Consider the following 19,362-nt stretch of genomic DNA (forward strand, 5'->3'; position numbering starts at 1 on the left):
GCTCGGGGCTTGTTCGTGGCTCTGCACTCAGGAATCATTCCTGGTGATGCTCAGGGGGCCATATTGGGTGCCAGGGGTCCAACCCTTGTTGTACACGTGCAAGGCAAACGCCCTATTGGCTGTTAGGGTCTTCATTTAATCCGATTCTCCTCTGTTCCATGGATCCACCCTGGTATATCTTAAATTTATGCGCTGATAAAAGTTTTAGCTGTTGTTTTTGTGGGTAGAAGGTGTTGAGACAATCTGAGTAGTAGCCAAGGTTCTTGATTGAGGAGATTTGTTCATGGGATTTTATTAGCTTAAAGAAATAAAGGGCACGTACACCGAAGAAAATTTTAAAGCACCCTGCCTTGCCCATTGATTGGATTATATTATGAACCAAACCGAAATGAGGCTACTCCAATTCAACTCAAATGAGATTGTCAAATGAGATTCAACGCAGTTCAATGCAAAAGAAAATATGATGGGGCCGGAGAGATGGAGGACAGCAGTAGGGCACTTGCCTTGTATGTGACTGACCCAGGTGTGATCTCTGGTATCACATCTGGTTCCTAAGCCCTGCTGGGAGTGACCCCGCGCAGTCAGTAACAGCTGGGTGTGGCCCCAAAAGAAAACCAAAAAATATTATGGAGGATATTTCTATCATATCAGAGTTTATTATTCTTTCACTTCTTTTTTTTCCCCTTTTTGGGTCACACCCGGTGATGCACAGGGGTTACTCCTGGCTCTACACTCAGGTTACTCCTGGCGTTGCTCAGGGGACCATATGGGATGCTGGGAATCGAACCTGGGTCGGCTGTGTGCAAGGCAAATGCCCTCCCCGTTGTACTATCACTCCAGCCCCTCATTTCATTTTTTTTTTTGCACCATAGCAATTTTAATTTTCCTCTTAAGACAGAGATAGATATTATGGGCTGTCTTGCTAGGGGGGCAGATGGTATACTTTATACTCAGATCCATTTTGGTTCCATATTTTATTTTATTTATTCATTTTATTTTGGCTTTTTGGGCCACACCCTGAGAAGCTCAGGGGTTATTCCTGGCTCTGCACTCTGTAATCACTCCTGTTGGTGTTTGGGGGATCATATGGGATGCTGGGAATTGAACCCAGGTCAGCCTCGTGCAAGGCAAACGCCCTCCTCGCTGTACTATTGCTCTGGCCCCCTGTACAATATTTTAAAATGACATATTAATTTAACAGTATCAAAGCACGAATAAATGATAAGAAAATTTTTATTTCAAGCTCCAGAGTGATAGTTCAGCAGGTGGGCATACCCAGACTTGATTCCCATTTTGTCCTCTGAGCGCCACCAGGAGTGATCCTTGAGAGCAAAGCCAGGAGTAAGCTCTGAGCACTGCTGGGTGTGGCCCCCAAAAAACCTTAATCCCCAAAACAAAACAAAAAAAATTTCAAGAGTCAAGAAAGTTAATTAATCTCTGTGTGACATTGAGATTTTTCTACTGATCTTCATTTCAAGGCTTTCATTATTGGGGTTTAGAGATCTTTGTGTATCTAGTTAGCTGGTAGTGAATCAGTGATTGAACCCGTCAATGCTGCTGCAGATGGATGAAGAGGGATGTGCCAATTGTAGGTTCCTGTTGAGTTTCCTGCGGTGTTGAGGATAGACTTGGGGTTCGGCCTTGAGCTCTGAGAGTCTAGAAAACAGAGACGTTGTCAGTGAGGAGATTCTTCTGTGAGAAACCAGCAAGTAGTAGATGTTATCAGGCTCCCCTATAACTCTGGGTCTGCTGAGCTCCCTGAGAACCGTAGGTAGATTTATACGTTTGATCTCTATGTGAATTAATGGATACAATATGCAAATGGAGGAAGACAGGGAGGACCTTGATTGAATCAATTAGGAGACTGTAGAATGAAGCCAGGACTTGGACTAAATGCTTGGAACTGCTGAGTTCCACTGAAATAATTCGGTGTCTTATGTCGTGGTTGTGGTACGACAGCGCATTCATATTGTCTATAGTTTTCTGATACTGTGTTTTTCTGTGTGCTGTATTATGATAATACTGCCTCCTGTTATGAGTTAGGAAAGAGTTATTCTGTTTCTATTCTCTTAAATTATTTTTAAACAACTGACATAAAACTATTCCATTTCTTGATAGATCTTATTCTCTATGAGTCTTGGCAAATCATGTTTGTGCTTTAAATTTTTAAAATTGATTCGCAGTGAGATACACAGTTACCAAGTTGTTCATGATTGAGCCTCAGTCATACAGTGTCGAACACCCATTCCCGTGACCAGCACACATTTCCTGCCTCTGTGGCAGACACCTTTCATCTCTCTCTCTCTCTCTCTCTCTCTCTCTCTCTCTCTCTCTCTCTCTCTCTCTTCCTCTCTTTGCCCCCTCTCCCTCTCCTTCTCTCTTTATTTCTCTCTCAGTTTTCATTTAGGCACTGTGATTTGCAGTGCTGTTACTGAAAGCTTACCATGTACATCACTTGATCTCCTTTCATCACTCAGTTCTTGTCCACAGTGATCATTTTCAAGTACCATTGTCATGGTGGCCCCTTCTCTGTCCTAACTGTAGCCTCCGGGAACACTGCCAGGGGTCTCCCACATGAACAGTTTTAAAGAACAGTATATTTTGATTTCCTTTATTCATTTTTTAAAAATGTTCTTCTTTTATTTTCATTAGTTTCTTCTCTTTACTTTGGAATGAATTTATTTTTCTTTTTCTCATTTCCCAAAGTAGAACCTTAGATGTCTAGTTTTTAGATTTTTATTTTAAAAAATTACATATTTAAGCTGCCAACCATGATGTTTTCATATATTACATATATCACTGATTACAACAGGCAGTCTAATTAGCATACCCATCTAATTAACATATGCATCTCCAGACCTCCCTGCCCTTTGTCTTGTCACTTGTTCTGTGACAGAGTGGCTGAAATCTACTTTCCAAACAGAAATCACATCTCTAGTGCATAATGTTATTAACCATTGTCCAGGTTTCTAGAACGGTCTCCAAAGAAACCCACAATATTCAACTCTTCACAGGATCTCCCTACTTTCTCTTCCTCATTGTTTTTTTGTAACCACTATAATAATGCTTTTGTGTATTCCAGTTTTCCTATAATTTTTGTCAATGATTTACAATAATTGGGCATCGCTGAGGTCCAGCTTCACAGCTGTCCAAACACCAAAGTCTAGAGCCATCCCGCCACCTGAAAGTCTGTGTACACATTCCACAGTCTCCTCTTTCCCTCCACGAACACCAGCGTCCACCAAGTCCAGGCATCACTGTTCTTGACCCTTTCCAGTCATGTGCCTTGGTTATATCTAGTCTTCTTCTTGTGAACGACACTATCCAATAATCATCTCTGATGTCCTTCCTTATTTAATTTAGCAGAAATCACTTCACATCTCTTCCATTTTTGTCCCAAAATTTGTGTTTTCATCTTTTTTATGACAGAGTAGTATTCCATTCGTTACATTATAGTTTCTTGATCTGATCTTTGCTTGATGGGTATTTTAGTTTATTTATATTTTAGCTATTAGTAACAATGCTACTTGGGTGTGGATATTTTTCAGTCTTTTCATGTCCTTTGAATAAATCAGTAGGAATGATGTTGCAGTATGACATGAAATTTCCCTTTCTTCCCCCACAGGAATGGTTACATGTTTCGTTGAGGCTTACCTCCATGACCACCAACAGTGCACCCGGTCTCCATATTTCTATCCAACATCCTCACCCACACTTGTTATTTCCACCTTTCTGACCTCGTGCATGGTCATGAATGCAAGTCTATAGCTCTTGTATTTGATTTGAATTTTCATCATCGTAAGTGAGGTGCAATATTCTTTCATGTGTTCAGGGGCCATTCTCCTTTTGGAGAAGTATCTACTTAAAGTTACAAATTAAACATTTTGTTTTGTTTTGGGTCCACACCCAGTAGTGCTCAGGGGAGGCTTTGGGGGTGGAGCTGATGCTGGGAATAAAACACAGGCCTCACACATTCCAACATGCCGCCCACCCCCCTTCCACCCCCTGGGGTTCCTGAATTGGGCTTTTTGAGATTCCATGATGTAAGTGACATCACGCAGTAGCTTTCTGCTTTGGCTTATTTATGACAGGATGTCCTCCAGGCTCACCCATGATGAAAATGACAGGACATCCCTTTTTACAGATGAATAAGAGTCCACTGTGTATATGCGCTCCAGTTCTTCATCCATCTAGAAAGAGAACTGTCTTCTTTTTCTCCGCCTTGGGCCACACCCAGCGGTTCTTAGGGGATACTCCTGGCTCTGTGTGCCTGATGTACTCCTGACAGTGCTTAGGCGACCATAAGGTGTGTCGGGGATCAAACCCAGGTCGGCCACACGAAAGGCAAACTCCCTACCCCACTGTACTGTCGCACTGGGCCCCAGCCTACTTTTCTCATACACATGCTCACTGCTATAAATTTCTCTCCCAGAACTACTTCAGCTACATATACATTTTAAAGAAATGGGAAACATGTACGGAGATCATTGACTAGGTATATATCTCACTGAATGACAAAGCAGTTTGGGACCTGTATTAACACTGTGTCAGGACACATCAAATCGAATCCACTCGATTTTATGAACAACTCAAACACGACCTAGTTACATCCGTGACCAACTAGGAGTTAGAACAGTACCCTTCCAGATTTATTTCCAGCGTCTTTGCATTCAGAGTACCTTAACTTTGTCCAGTGATTCAATAAACTTTAGCACTATAATAATCCTACAATCTAAGCTTTCTTTTGTACTGAAAAGGTAAAAGCCAAAAAAATTCAGAAGCATTAAAAATAAGCTAAGCCAAGACCCAGATTAATGACTATCATTTGCTGAGACTATAGGTTTTCATTGTATAGGTTCTCATTTGTGATGTTTAAGAAAAGGACACATTCTTAGCTCACTTCCACATTTGATAAGGTGCTTGAAGACTTTGCTTGTAGGAGCACATATAAATTTAATAGACATATAAATGTAACAGACATAGAAAACCAAATCAAGCACAGTAATCACTGAGAATATCAGTAGGGTTTAGAGGTAATCTACCTTGAAAAAGTGACAGCCAGCCAAGTCATCTTTTATTTTGCTAAAACTTTTAAAATATACTTTGGTAGTGGTTGTGGTCTTTACATTTGAAGAGGCATGATACTTTCTTTCTGAAACGGTCACAGGTGTTGTAAATCCATGTTATTTCAATCAGGAACAGTTGAAATTTAAGATACGTCTGATTGTTTTCATTTTTATTTCAGAAGGTCCAATCAGTCGTGACTAGCAGAATTTTAAATTAAATTATAGGGCTAATTAAGATGGATTGAAATTTGTTACAGTGCAATTTATTTCCAGGTAGCAACATATATATTTTTATAAAGATTAATTCTGAATTTTCCTCCACAGAGAGGACTGCAGAACTTTATTTCCTAAGGGCCAGAATCTTAGCAAGAAATGCTGTGGTTAAAGAAGGCAGAGAAAATGTAAGTACGCTGTCAGACTCCCACCGTCAGTTCCCCGGGCAGAAATGGTCTGGGGGTATTTCAGAAGAATCAGTGTCTGTGGTAGAAGAAACATTCCCTGCAAGTAGACCAGTGATGGGAATATGTTAAGAATCACAAGCAATATTGAAAAGCAAAACAAAAATGAAAACATGTTTAATCTGATTGGTACAGTCGACTTGATTAATAAAATATAGTCATCCCTTTCCTTTCCGAATGAACTAACGTTAGGATTTACTTTCTACGACCGGAGCTTAAACATGTCCATTGCAGTATAGCACTGATAATTATTTTTCTGCCCACCCTCAGGAAGCTGAAGGCGTCGTGTCTGAGCATTGCTTAAAGATGGCTTATGGCGGTTCATTAAACCCTGTGTGAAAAGGGAGTAAATAAAATCACCACGGGAGGCCCCTGGTGAAGATGGATCAGGTATGTAGCCTGGAAATGAACTGATTTTACATGTCTTCTGAGGTCCATCTTAAAAGGAGCTCCAGTCTGTTTGCTCCCTAGGGGGAGAGCCGCTAATGGGAAGGTCGCATTTCCAGAACCTTACGGTTATGTTATTATTTGTGGGTTCATGTTAGATGACTTGGTGAAATCTTGGAAGCTAAACGCGCTGGACCAGTGATGAGTACCATGGGGTATCTGAAACAGGAGTTTTGATTAAACCCATATTCAACTCTGAGGTCCAATCTGAAGAGGAGCACTGGCTACTCCCCGCATGGGAAATCAGCCTTGCGGCTGAGGTCTGGGGGTTGGGGAGGACTGTATTTCCAACTCAGAAATGAACGAAAAGGGTCAATGCATGGAAAATAGAGGACTTGCATTGATAATGAAAAAAATGGAATGAAACTCTGGTTATTGCTCAAAGATAATTGAGTCTGACTCTCAATAAATGAATAGTCAATTTGACTGCACTGGACGGGAATGCAGGCTCATTTGCACGGTGCAGTTTTGTTCGGGGTGGGTGGTGGGCTTTGAACTGATTGTTGTATTGGAGAAATGAAAACACATTTTCTCATATAAATTAGTTTGCAAAATAACCGTCTAATTGGAATCCAAGCAGAAACCAAGATGAGAATGCTTTCTATGACAGTGATCATAATAAATCCAATTTTAAAACTTATTTTATTAAGACAGCAGAAAATAATCCATATTATTCTTGACATTAAATAACCTAAGTAGTGTCCATAATCAGTGACTACAGATACAGACAAAGTTAGTTCGGTGTTTTTGTCTTGTGGATCAGATCACAGAGACTGATGTATTATTGAAAGAGAAATAAGGGGTAATTTTATATCTTTGTGTACTTTTTAAAAAACCAGCAACCCAGGGGCCAATTAGGAATACATGTTTTGATATAAAGATACTGACTCACCTTGTTTTCCCGAGGTATTCCAGGCGAAAATAATAGAGTCTTTTATTTTTTGAAAGGTGCACCTGGAGCTTTCCAAGTTGTTGCAATTTGGTGCTAGAACTAGTGTTTATCCATTTTGAGTTTTCTTAGAAAAATGAGGACATGCTATTAGTATTCCTGGAAAAATAAAATAAATCAGTAATTGAGAGAGTCCTTAAAGTACCTATAGTGGAGTGCTTGCTATGACGGCACCATTAAACCAAATGATCTGTGTCCAGCTCAGCGCAAAGAGCTCTAAGGGAAAAGGCAGGCCTGGTCTCCTCAGGCTCTCCCTGTTTGGGTAGTAAAGCAAAATCAAACGTCTCTAATTGTTAGAGTTTTTGTTTTGTGTGGAGCCATGAATTTATTGTGGTTCGTGTTAGTTAATAGTAACATTTAAGTTAGTAAACACAAGTGTCATTCTCAGAGAAATGATGTGAATATGAACTGAAGTGGGGCTTATGACTAATCAAGTCCTCTTGACACATTTCAGTTTTGAAAAGCTAATTCTGTGTTCATTGTTTGGAAAAGTAGATTTTTTTTTTATAGAATAAACACCACACAGTTGATTTAATCATTCTTTAATTGCCAAGCCTTGGGCTGTTACTTTGGGGACCGAGCCATGCACAGACTGATGTAAATAAGCACCATCACTGATGTTCTAGGCTTACATGGGCATTATTGATGGGACCCCACTAATGATTTCAATTAAATAAATGCTTAAATAATACATGAAATGAAGGAATGCCAATTATGAGCCACGAGTGGAATGATTCATGAATTAAAATGTGTGATTAATTCAGCGCAGTCCAATTAAGACCATTGCTACAGTGAGCGAGGCATTTTGCTAATTTTCAGAGCAGACTATCTTGTGGGATTTCATATTTGTTTCATACATTCCTTGGGGGATAATGATCTGAGTGGTTAACTCTTTGCGACAGGAGTACTTTTAAAGATGGCAGATGGCAACTTGGTCAATGCTGGCTTAAGTTGTGAGGGTTTTAGTTGTTGTCTAGACCAGCTTGTAACTCTACAGAAAACATAACGAAAAGGGTATAGGTTGGGACCCAGTTATGAGAAGGGATTGCTTTGAAGCCAGGGCATGGGTTATTTCTGGACTGTGAAACATAGGTTTCTTCTGCAGAGTAGTCAAGTCTGTTGGCTTTAGATGATCATGGTCTACTAAATAATCTAGTTTACATTGATGATTTTTTGTTCTGAGTTTTGTCTCACTCACGGTAACATTGTATACGTGTTATTCATGAATCTCTGAACTAGTGACTCAATATAAGAGGGCATAAATGAAAGAAGAAGTGGATTAGGGGTGAATATTGGTGGAGGTATCTGAATCAATACCTTTACCCAGTAACTTCGAGGTCCATTAGGGAGAGAAAATTCCTCCATGTTCTCTCTAATGGTGGGCTCATAGAAGTTTAGGGAAACTTGTTCCCAGATATTTGTCATTCACCTCTAAGGACTGGTAGAATCCAAGTGAATCAGGGTATCTGCAATCAAACCAATATGTACATAAATGACAAGATCTCCTCATGGACAAACAATACAAAATAAAATATTATATGAAAATAACTCCACACTGAAATTAATAGGTCAGCCTCTTCTGCATGTGGCATGTTAGTATCCGCAGCTAACAGATCATGTTTTGAGTAGCTTATAATTTGCTTTTTTTCTTTTTAATTATGTAAGGGAAAGTTTTTGTGTCCATTACAATACATTAAATAACCATGCATTAGGTAGAAGTGTATGCAGATTTTTTTTTGTAGTTCCTAAGAAATTATGCTCTTAGGCTAGATTCTTAGACTTGAACGATACTTCCTTGATTCTTTATAACTCCAAGCTCAATACAAGTATAATATAAAGTCATGTTTTTGATCTGAGGTTTATTGTGATGCCATTCTGAGTAGATGCATTAAGAAATGTAAATTTAAATTTAGCGTAGATCTGCTTTGTAGTCTCCAGAGTGAATATAAGCAGCTTCTTTAATCATTCAATCAAAAATTGCTTTCTGAGCGCAGAGCATAAAAACTAAGATAAGTAAGTCCCTTCCTTTACGTCTTTGGATTGTTTGCTGTGGCATGTTTGCTGAAGAATTTTGAAATCATCATTGTTTACAAACATGGTATAAAATACTCTTTATGTTAGGTAGGAGTCAGTCACAGGAGCATGACATAAACCAAAAACTGATTGAAATGGACACAACTGTGGTAATTTTAAAAGCAGTTTTGCTATATATTTGCTTCTCTAAGCAGTTAAATCTTATTATTTATTGTCTACTGCGGTTGGTTTAAGCACTCTCATTTGGGTGGAATTGCTAGGAACTGCTTGGGGCAGGTCAAAGGTGACTAAAGATGGTGGTTTAATGATTTTTCAGTTAAATCATCATGTGGATAAATTAAAATTAAAGAGAGCCACATAGGAAGTGAAGGGGAACTTCAAAGGAAAAAGTGTTGTTGCCCATCCCCCCCTAAGCCCTTTGCATGAAAAATGTTGTCCATGAGCTTTACAGGACAAGAATTTTAACCTCAAGAATCTTGTTTTGGGAGTTTTTTTTTTAAAATTGTACAATCAGTAAATCATTGATAAGTAGAAAACCTGAATTTCCCAGCATGGACCAATGATGAGTGTCATGGGGTTTCTGAAACAGGAATTTTGATTAAACCCATCTGCAACTCTGAGGTCCATTACAAAGAAAAACATTATTGTCTTGGTGGGAACTGAGCCACACACCTTAGTCTTGGGCTTTTGTGGTTTGGGGAACGCATTGCATTGTTATAATGCAATTAGCCCACGAAGAACGGGGGGTGTCAGTGCATAAGGAATGAGAGATGTCTGTGGCAGTCTGCACTACTTTTAGAGCATGTAAGTAAACATGGATTATGAGGAAAATAATTTGGGGATTCTGAGTCCCAACAAATTAGGTAATTAAGTGCCAATCAATTAGTCAAGGCTCTTATCATATCAGTACAGAACATATGGCCATCTGTACATACGAGTCAAAGACTTCGTTTTGTGTTGAGGCAGATTGCCAATTGATCATTCTATTAGGACAAGGAAAACATTTGCATAAGTAGTTGATTGAATAACTATGTAGTTGAGAGGGAGAGCATGGCGCAATGATGAGACCATTTCATACAACCACATTTATGATTAGTGCAATATTTTATGCGATTTTATTTATGCAAACACTAAAGTAACTGGTTGCCGTCCTCGTGGGAAATCACAGAGGGACAAAGACAAACATTACTCAGACTCCTGATCCAGTACACGTGTGCTCATGCAGAGCAAAGTAGTGTTGGACGTGGACAATATTATACACTTCACCTCAATACAATCTTAGAAAATTCTGCCAGAATACATCCGTTGCCAACAAATGTTGTGAGTCCTCGTGTCTTATGCAACATCTGTCTTTGGAACACAAGGTTTAGTCTTCTCCCAAGCTGCATCTGGACATTTGGAAGGAGCAGTATTTTCTCTCTGTTTCGATGGTTGTTTAAACTTTTGGGGATTCTTTTAGAAAAGGGAAAGAATGGTGTGATTATCCCATGAGTGAGAGGTCTATTAGTGAGTGAATTCAGACATGTATTACCTTTGATATTATAATCCAACGTAATCCATACAACTCAAGTTCAACGAAGAAGAAAATCTTGTCTTGTAACAATGGACAGCAATTACAGACAGGTATCTCCAATACTTCTACTAATTTTTCATATTCCCTGCTAGATCCAGTGGTCTGTACTTGATTATTTAAAATAATTGCACAAAGTGTAAACTTAATAAATACAAAATAGATATGTCTCCTTCCAAATTTGAGATGAGGCTTCCAAGCAAGGCTGATTGTTACTTGATTTTTGTCGTACCAATTTGTTTAAGATAGCTCAATGTAAACGCATTTCCTTTTGACTCCTCAGAATGAACATTTTCAAAGGAATAGCTGACTTTTGACTAAAGACAAGAAAGATCATTGTAAGTAACACTCAAAATTCATGTTCTAGGGACTTGGTGTTGGGATTTTACCTAGAGGTTTAAAAGGAATGGTCGTGTACATAGTCAATTCAGAAGTGGCCATCTATTATTGACTAGGGGTGGAAATTGGAATTAAAACTTATGAATCTGGGATTAAAACTTATCCATTTAATTATGATTGACTTAATTAGAACAAAAAGATAAAAGATATTTCAGGCATTTCCAGAACATTGTAATATTAAAATTTTTTTTACCTAGTAGGTTTAAGCCTTTCTTCATACATAGATTTATTAACCTATGAGGGACAGAATATAAGGAAATAGAAACATTTGCATTTTTTTCATTTGTGGCATAAAATTTAGTGCATCTTAACATCTTTAAAATGTGGGTGTTAAATGAAAGAGACAAAGTATGGTCTAGATGTTATTAATTCTTATCTGAAGATGCTGGAGGCTCTTAACCAAAGACTAAAGCATCTTTCACAGGCTACTCACAAATCTTGCTTTATTTTCCTAATTTATGGACATCGATTGCATTATTATTAGTGAATCAATGAATAAATCGAGAACATTATGTTAAGTAAAGACACAGAATACGATGTCTGGATCAATAATAACTAGGCTTGGGGCATCGGAATAAAATACCTTGATTAAACTCAGCCTGTAGCTCTGAGGGGCGTTTTGTCTAGGGGATTTATTCGTAGAGGAAGTTAGAAGTAGTTAAAGATTGTATCTTGGGTCTTCCTGTTATTCATGAATATGGATTGCGTGATTAGTGGTAAATCAATGCATGAATAAAATATAAACAGAGGAGGGCTACCAAATATCAAATTATTAAAGGGACTAATGAACTAAAGACATATTAATGCACTTATGAAAATGTGAATTAAAAAATAAACCAAGACTGTTCCTTCTTTGCAAGCATATGAACAGAAATATCATTATTACTATAGTTAGTGGTGTGTTTCTTTTTGCTTATTTTACAGATTTATTTTTGCTATTATTCTTTTACAAAGGGTACAAATGTAGAGAGCTTTGCCAAATTACTTCATAAAATATATTCAATAATAGTAAATATTATTGTAAATATCATAGTAAATGTTATTGTAATAATAGTAAATTATTATTCAATAATAGTAAACACTTGAGAACAGCTTATTTTAATGAGAATAAGTTAATGTAGCTAATAATAAAAAATAAAATAGAGGGGTCAGAGAGATAGTACAGTGGACAGGGCACTTTTCCTTACATGTGGCTGACCCACGTTAAATATCTGGTACCCCATATGATCCCTCAAGCCCCATTGGGAGTGACCCCTTTGCACAGAGCCAAGAGTCGGCCCTGAACACAATAGAGTATGGCCCCCAAGCAAACAAACAAACAAAAAATAGGAATCCCTGGTTACCTGTGGAATCATGGAAAATGTCGTAAGCAGGGACTTTGAAAGTATAATTATAATAAAGAAGAATCCTCTTGTACTGACTGATTTTTTATTGATAAAGAACTTGGTTGACGATTTTCATGAGTAATTAATGAGTAGATAGATGTCGGTGTCCCTCCACATTCTTTTTTCTTTTTCACGTTTTTCATGAAAGCACCATGATTTACAGAGTTACCCACAGTTGAGTTTTAGATGTGCAGTATTGCAGCTCCCCCCTCCAGTCTCAGCGCCCCTCCACCAGGGTCCCAGGTCCCCTCCCTCCCACCCACCCTGCAGCCCACCCTCCTGACCTACACCTTCTTCAGTCTGCTTGTAAAGTTCGGTGCTCTTTATTTCAGTGTTGTGGACTCTCTGGTTTGGGTATTTGGCTATGTCATTCCCTAACACCACCTTTGCCCCTGACCTCGTTGGCCTGGCTCCCATCTGCCTCTTCTCCCCTCCTCTCCCCCCTCCCCCTCTCTCCTTCTCCTCTCTATATTCCAAGACCAAGGTTGATCAGGGCGTGCCCCCCCCACCCCCTTTAAAACACTGCATTTTCTCATCCAGTTATTCTAAATCCACAAACAAGTGCTATCATCCCATGTTTACCCATCTTCTGTCTAATTTCATTTAGCAGGTGTGGCCCCCCAAACAAAAGCAAAAACAGTCAGAGAAGTCCAAGTTTTCCACATTAAAAATATTTACCGGAGCTCAGGGATATGGCTCAGGAGAGGTCTTGCTTGAGTGGAATGTATAAAGCTTCGAGTTCCACCCTCGACACAACAAAAAAAAGAGAGTCTTGAAAAATTCTGTGGCTTCTTTGACTTTTGGTACAGATATAAAGGTAGATATTAATCGTTACAGTCCTGTATGGGGTAGGAGAGCAAAGGACCTCCCTTGCAATATTACACTCTAAGCAGGGAGTAAATTGACAGATGACTACAACACCCCAGCTGAATTGATTATGAAAATGTGACATGAACCAATATTGAGATTATTCATGGAAATATTTCTTTAAAAAAATCTAAATTTGCACTTTTAATTTTTTTTTTCAAAATCCACCTGTTTCTCCTGGTTGAATACTGCCCAGAGGATTCGGTCGCTGTGTCTTAACTCTTGAGGACCTTGGCTGTTTCTTCTTGGCCAAGAATCAATGTAAGAAAATTAAGTTTCTCTTCTGTGTTCACCTGTTCATGGATCGTCGCTGAGTTCAGTGCAACAAAAGACAATACCTATACCCTCCGCCAAACAAGCAAACGAACAAAAATACATCCCAGGAACTCCAAATGTAGACCTAAAGTAGGTAAGCACCAGGTATTAAGAAGCAGAGGTCATTTTTGTACAACTGAGATTCATTTAATCATTTAATTAAATACCAGAAATCATTTAATTAAATACCAGAGCCATTTGTAGTCCACATTATTGATGTTATTTATGGATCTTGATGGTTTAAGTGAATTCTTTATAAAGAATATAGTGGCGCCAGAACACTTCTATAGCAGGTCAGGCACTTGCCTTGCACGTGGCTGACATGGGTTTGATCTCGGGCACCCCGTATGGCCCCATGAGTCCTACCCCAAGTGATCCCTGAGTGCAGAGACAGGAGTAACCCCTCAGTATCATTGGTTTGACTCAAAAATCCACCCCCAAGCCCCCAGAACAAAAAACTAATCTAGAATCTATATTTTGGCTATGGGATAGCACTGTGCTTTTATTTAGACTTACTTGTTTGAAACCTTTGTGATTTTAATGGTTCACTAATGCCATGTTGAAAATTAAACAAATTAAATATGTGGCCCAGTCAAGGACCAGCTTCGCTGTTGGTGCTGACGGGAAATCAGCCTTCCATTGGCATCGATTGTCAAGGCTCTGAGTTTCATGAATCAAAGCCGCTATTCTTGGGAGCATATATTTCATGGGTTAATGAAGGCATCGGTGCATGGAGGGAAGTGCGCCAAGCCTGGACCAATGATGAGATTGGAGGGTGTCTGAATCAAATGTTTTGATTGATGCCATCTATGACTCTGAGATCCACTATTCCAACTTGACCCCACTCCTCACAGACAAAGCTTATTGCAGAAGTTTGGACAATTCGGGTTCCTGGATCGTGGGTGTCCACACCCTTGTATGGGTATTGATTGAGTTTCATAAGGTAATAAATGCATGACTAGTTAAAGAACTATAAGATAGGTATACAGGAACATGACATACTCTCATAATTGTGAGAGCATGTAACACAAAGGGGGTGATTATACAATAATGTAGCACTGAATTTCGTTGAAATATATTGATGAAATCTGTTGCTTATTTTGTAATATGTTTGCACGCAGATACAAGTGAGACTAGTTTTTGAGGTTGGTGGGTGTCAGCTGTTTGTTTAATCTCATTTACAGACAGGAACATTACATAAATAATTGATTAGTTACTGAATTAAAGTACGAATGAGCACAGCTCTTGAAATGTGAGTTTTGACAAGTTATTGTCAATTTGCTATGTTCACTGTTTTATTAAAAGTTAGGAAAAAATCTGGCTTTAAAATCCATGTAGCAGGACTGGAGTGCTAGTACAGCAGGTAGAGCATTTGCCTTTCATGTGACTGACCCGGGTTCGATCCCTGGCATCCCATAGGGTCCTCCAAGCTCTTCCAGGAGTAATTCCTGAGTTCAAAGCCAGGAGTGACCCTGAGCATCACCAGGTGCCAGGATTAACCATGAGCATGACCAGGTGTGACCCCCTAACCACCCCACCAATCCATGTAGATATTAGCAAGACACGTTGTGAAGGTTATTGTCTGATGGTCATTAATTCATAGATGTTCATAAATTGTTACTTGTGGACAGATAATGAATGAACCTCAGTTATTCCAAAGGCCTCAAAATCAGGAACTAATAAAAAGAGAAATGATGTTCAACCTTTATATATCCTGATGATGTTCTCTTTGTAACTTGAATGTAGATATGTAGACCCTTTAAAATTTTTTTTATTAAAGCATTGTGATTTACAAAGTTATTCATAGTTGAGTTTTAGACATATAATATAGCAACACCGATCCCAGTAACAGTGGCAACTTCCCTCACCAATGTCCCCGGGGCCCCTTCCGTATGCCCCCGCCACCACCCTCCAGCCTGCCCTCTTGACAGGGTTCATTCTGAGTTTAGTTGTTAATGTTTGGGTCTCTTGATTTCAGTATTGTTGATTCTGCTTTGGGTATTTGGGTTAATGTAGCCAATAACAAAAAATAAAATAGATGGCTCAGAGAGATAGTATAGCTATTCTTGGGTCATTTATGAAAAGTAGAACTTCACAGTTAAACTATTTTCCATGAATTCCACCTGATCTGGATTGTTCATTCTTCTGTATATTGAGGTCTGGCCCCCAGAGAATGAAAACTGTGACTGGAGTATTTGTCTCTGGCCTATTATCTCTTGGGACTAGGGGTTGAACATATCTTGTAAAAATTTTTTGTTAACGATTTTTTTTTTTTTTGCTTTTTGGGTCACACTCAGCGATGCACAGGAGTTACTCCTGGCTCTGCACTCAGGAATTACTCATGGCGGTGCTCAGGGGACCATATGGGATGCTGGGAATCGTACCCAGGTTGGCCACGTGCAAGGCAAATGCCCTACCCGCTGTGCTATCACTCCAGCCCCTGTTAACAATTTTTTATTAGTCCTCAATTATTTAAATTTAACCACACGTCAACCTCACATACTGTTGTGCCTGGAAACTAAGATTGTGATTAACCAGATTCCACATGACTATGTTTCAAAATAAGATGGAAGACATTCGCTGTTCATTGTCAAAGCTGTTTGGAACTGATCGTATTTTTCTATTTTCTATTTTTTGAACCCGGGTCGGCTGCGTGCAAGGCAAATGACCTACCCACTGTGCTGTCGCTCCAGCCCTGACCCACAGAGTTTTGATACTGAAATGGCTAATGAACCTGTTTGGGCTTTACAAATAATTCGTGTGTCTTGATTTTAGTGGATCAATAAACAAAGGGATAAATTGAAAAAAACCTACTTATCCTGGATCAATGATGAGTTCCCTGGGGTGTCTGAAATCAAGGATTTTGATTAAACCCTATAACTCTGAGGTCCATTTCCAGAATACTACTGTTTGTTAACTTTGTGGAAGAAGAACGCATTCCAGGAATTTAGCATACTCAATCCGGCACTGAAAGACAAAAAGAAAACAAACCCAAACCCAAACCAAATCCAAGTTTAGGCGTTTGTTCTTGAGCTTCTGAGTTTTTTGTTTTATTTTCAGCTGGCCAACCAAGAAATGTATAAATAATGACAAGTTAGGTTATTTCTGGTTCAACTTAACAGTTTGTAATCTAATATATTTAATATGAAATCATTATTAATACATTTTTGAAGTCCCGAGCTCCAGTAAAATGAATTGATTCAAGTTGAATCTTCTGGGAAAATGAGCATTTAGATAAATGGATATAAAATTCCGTGTTGTTTTACTGGGTTAGGTGGTTAGTTTTTGTTTTATTAGAAGAGCCAAAAGCATTATGGTTTTTCTAAGATGACTGATTAATTGCATAATCACACCTGGATCTCTGTGGTAACTGTGGTTCGTGATTGATTATGGACAATCCTGTGATATTTGCAGTTACTTTTTTTTTAAACTCAGGTAGCAGTACATTGCTCAATAACAATAGTAATTGTTATTATTGCCTGGGAGCCCCCTGTGCAGTGCTCACTCCTCGTGTGTGTGAGTGGGATGATTCAATGCTGACACTCTGATGCCAGGACCCACCAGAACAGTGCTGGGCTGGTGGCAGGGCGTGTGGTGCTGGAATTCAGGCTGGCACCTTCTACATGCCAGACCTGTGCGCTAGCACATGGGTTTGTATTCTTGGCCCCTATTTACGATTTTGTTCTCTGAAGAAAAACACAGTTACAGTCACCTCATCTTTTTCCTGTGCCCAGTGAGCATTTGTGTAGGTATCAATACTGTGCTGTTTCTCTGGAGTCATAAATATTGATGCTATAATACAGTTATAAGAGAATAAGTTAATATTTTGTTAATTATTGGAAAGAATGAAAAGTATAAACTGTTGAGGATTGTGGTCATCATGAAACAGGATTCAGCTGCTCCCAGAGCAAGAAGCCTAAATTTGTGATGTTTGAAATGGGGACTATATTTAGATAGCTTTTTCTTTCTGGAAATATCCTTAAAAATGGAAGCCAGATGATTCGGTGTGCAGCTGTACACATCTAGACAGGAACGAATGAAAATTGGTCCTAGGCTTTAGTTTCAAATCAGCCAAATTCTCAAGCTTAAGATTAATTTAGAAGTATCTTAGACCTTACTTTGACAGATAACGGGACTATAAATGGTCAACGGGGTCATAATTTCTACTCTTTTCCCTGGTATTGGTTCTGTCATTTTCCTGATCAGTTAAATTCAATCAGTGAATCAAATAATCAAAACAAGCCACACAAAGTTTTAAGGTGCAAATACTCATTAATATTAACAAGCTCAATTTAAAAAATCTGAATCTAGCTTGTGCTAGCTGCTTCCTAATCCAGTTTAGTCTCATCTCTGTTTTTTTTTGTGTGTGTGTGTGTGTTTGCTTTGTACTCCACAGAATGGATGCACAATGTTTTAATTAAGAAGCATAGAAAGTTCTGTAAGTAACAGAGTAATTGCTTCTGGTTGGTGGTCTAAGTCTGTGTGAAAGGAAGTAAAAGACTCCACGGGCAGATGAAATCAGTGAAGGTCATATGTGGGCCAGTTCACTACGTCGTGATCAAGTAAGGAGAAAAAGGCATGACCAACTTATCCATTTTCATACTGTTATTTTATGAGCTCATTAATGTAAAATGTATTATTCAGTTTTAATTTTAATTCAAAGACTAAAATGGGATTAATGTGAGATGTTAATTTGTCTCTGCAGCATGCGGTGATCAATTTATAAAAGATATTCATCTGGAACTCTAAGGTCCTATACAATCAGAAATCTAATTAACGCTTTCTGTGGTAAATGGTCCTATGGAGACATGTGAGAAATATTTAGGAGTCTTGTTCTTTTACACACACACACACACACACACACACACACACACATGCACACACACACGGAGTTTGTTGCTTTATCTTTGTTACCGTTTGGCTAATGAGAGGATTTCATGGGTACCATGTCCAGCACCGTTCACTCCATAAGGATATACACATAGCTTTACTTTCAGTTGGTAACTGGATCAATAATGGAATCAACGCAAACACATAAATTAGTAAGTATGACGAAGGTGAAGCAGTGTTAGACTCTAAATATATGTGGCAAGTCATGAAGCACTTTCGATATTAATTGACCTCATTGATTTCCATTAAGAAATAAATCGACCAGCTCATTAACTGCCCTGTCCAAGGAATACCTCGGCACTGATGAGGATTCATCCCTCTGCTCATGATCAACCTTGCGGGCGAGGTTGCTCATTTTGTGAAGAGAAAAGTACGTAAATATTATGAAAAGCTTATTACAGAAGACAGACTAAGTGAAATGTGAAATCAAAATGAATTGGAGAGAATGTCTTCATTTTAGAAACCTGTGTCTTTGCTTTGCTCCCATGCTGGACATAGGATGACTGGACCCTATTCCGGAGTCATGAGCTCTGTGGTTACATCCAGTGTCAGGGACACTGAGCCATACGATACGGAAAGGTATTGTCCTACTTTTAATTTGCATGTGTTTATTTTTTTAAGAATAAGATTTATTTCCTGTGAACAAAGAAAGGCCACTGTTAACTCCATGATAAATATACTATCCCATGATACATCATGTTGATTAATCATATATGAACCATAGAGGAAAACTGGTATATTGATATGGCAAGTGATGGCATCAGCTGATAGGGAGGGCCCTTAAGGCCTTTATTAGCTTACTTTAAAATCACAAGTATTTAATGATCAGGAAATTGGCAAATTAATTCTTTTAGAGAGTGATGAAAGTGAAAACAGATTGGTCCAGTTGGATCACGGATGCTGCTGCTCTTTGAGCTCTGAGTGATGTTTTAGGTATCTAGAACTCTAAAGTCCAACGAAAGTTAATCAGGGAAATGTGACT

General features: G+C 38.7%; 4 non-coding genes across 4 annotated transcripts; all 4 read left to right on the top strand.

Annotated features, from left to right (window-relative positions):
* Window positions 1-6,102: 6,102 nt before the first annotated feature.
* LOC130023288 (small nucleolar RNA SNORD113/SNORD114 family) lies at window positions 6,103-6,177 on the top strand. Its single transcript, XR_008792441.1, has one exon. It is a non-coding gene; the product is annotated as a small nucleolar RNA SNORD113/SNORD114 family (small nucleolar RNA).
* Window positions 6,178-9,506: 3,329 nt separating this feature from the next.
* LOC130023284 (small nucleolar RNA SNORD113/SNORD114 family) lies at window positions 9,507-9,581 on the top strand. The gene has a single exon (XR_008792438.1). It is a non-coding gene; the product is annotated as a small nucleolar RNA SNORD113/SNORD114 family (small nucleolar RNA).
* Window positions 9,582-14,242: 4,661 nt separating this feature from the next.
* LOC130023290 (small nucleolar RNA SNORD113/SNORD114 family) lies at window positions 14,243-14,316 on the top strand. The gene has a single exon (XR_008792443.1). It is a non-coding gene; the product is annotated as a small nucleolar RNA SNORD113/SNORD114 family (small nucleolar RNA).
* Window positions 14,317-16,310: 1,994 nt separating this feature from the next.
* LOC130023287 (small nucleolar RNA SNORD113/SNORD114 family) lies at window positions 16,311-16,383 on the top strand. The gene has a single exon (XR_008792440.1). It is a non-coding gene; the product is annotated as a small nucleolar RNA SNORD113/SNORD114 family (small nucleolar RNA).
* The last annotated feature ends 2,979 nt before the right edge of the window (window positions 16,384-19,362 follow it).

The sequence above is a fragment of the Sorex fumeus genome, unplaced genomic scaffold (genome assembly GCF_029834395.1).
Source record: "Sorex fumeus unplaced genomic scaffold, SorFum_2.1 ptg000022l, whole genome shotgun sequence".
In the NCBI taxonomy this organism is placed as follows: domain Eukaryota; kingdom Metazoa; phylum Chordata; class Mammalia; order Eulipotyphla; family Soricidae; genus Sorex; species Sorex fumeus.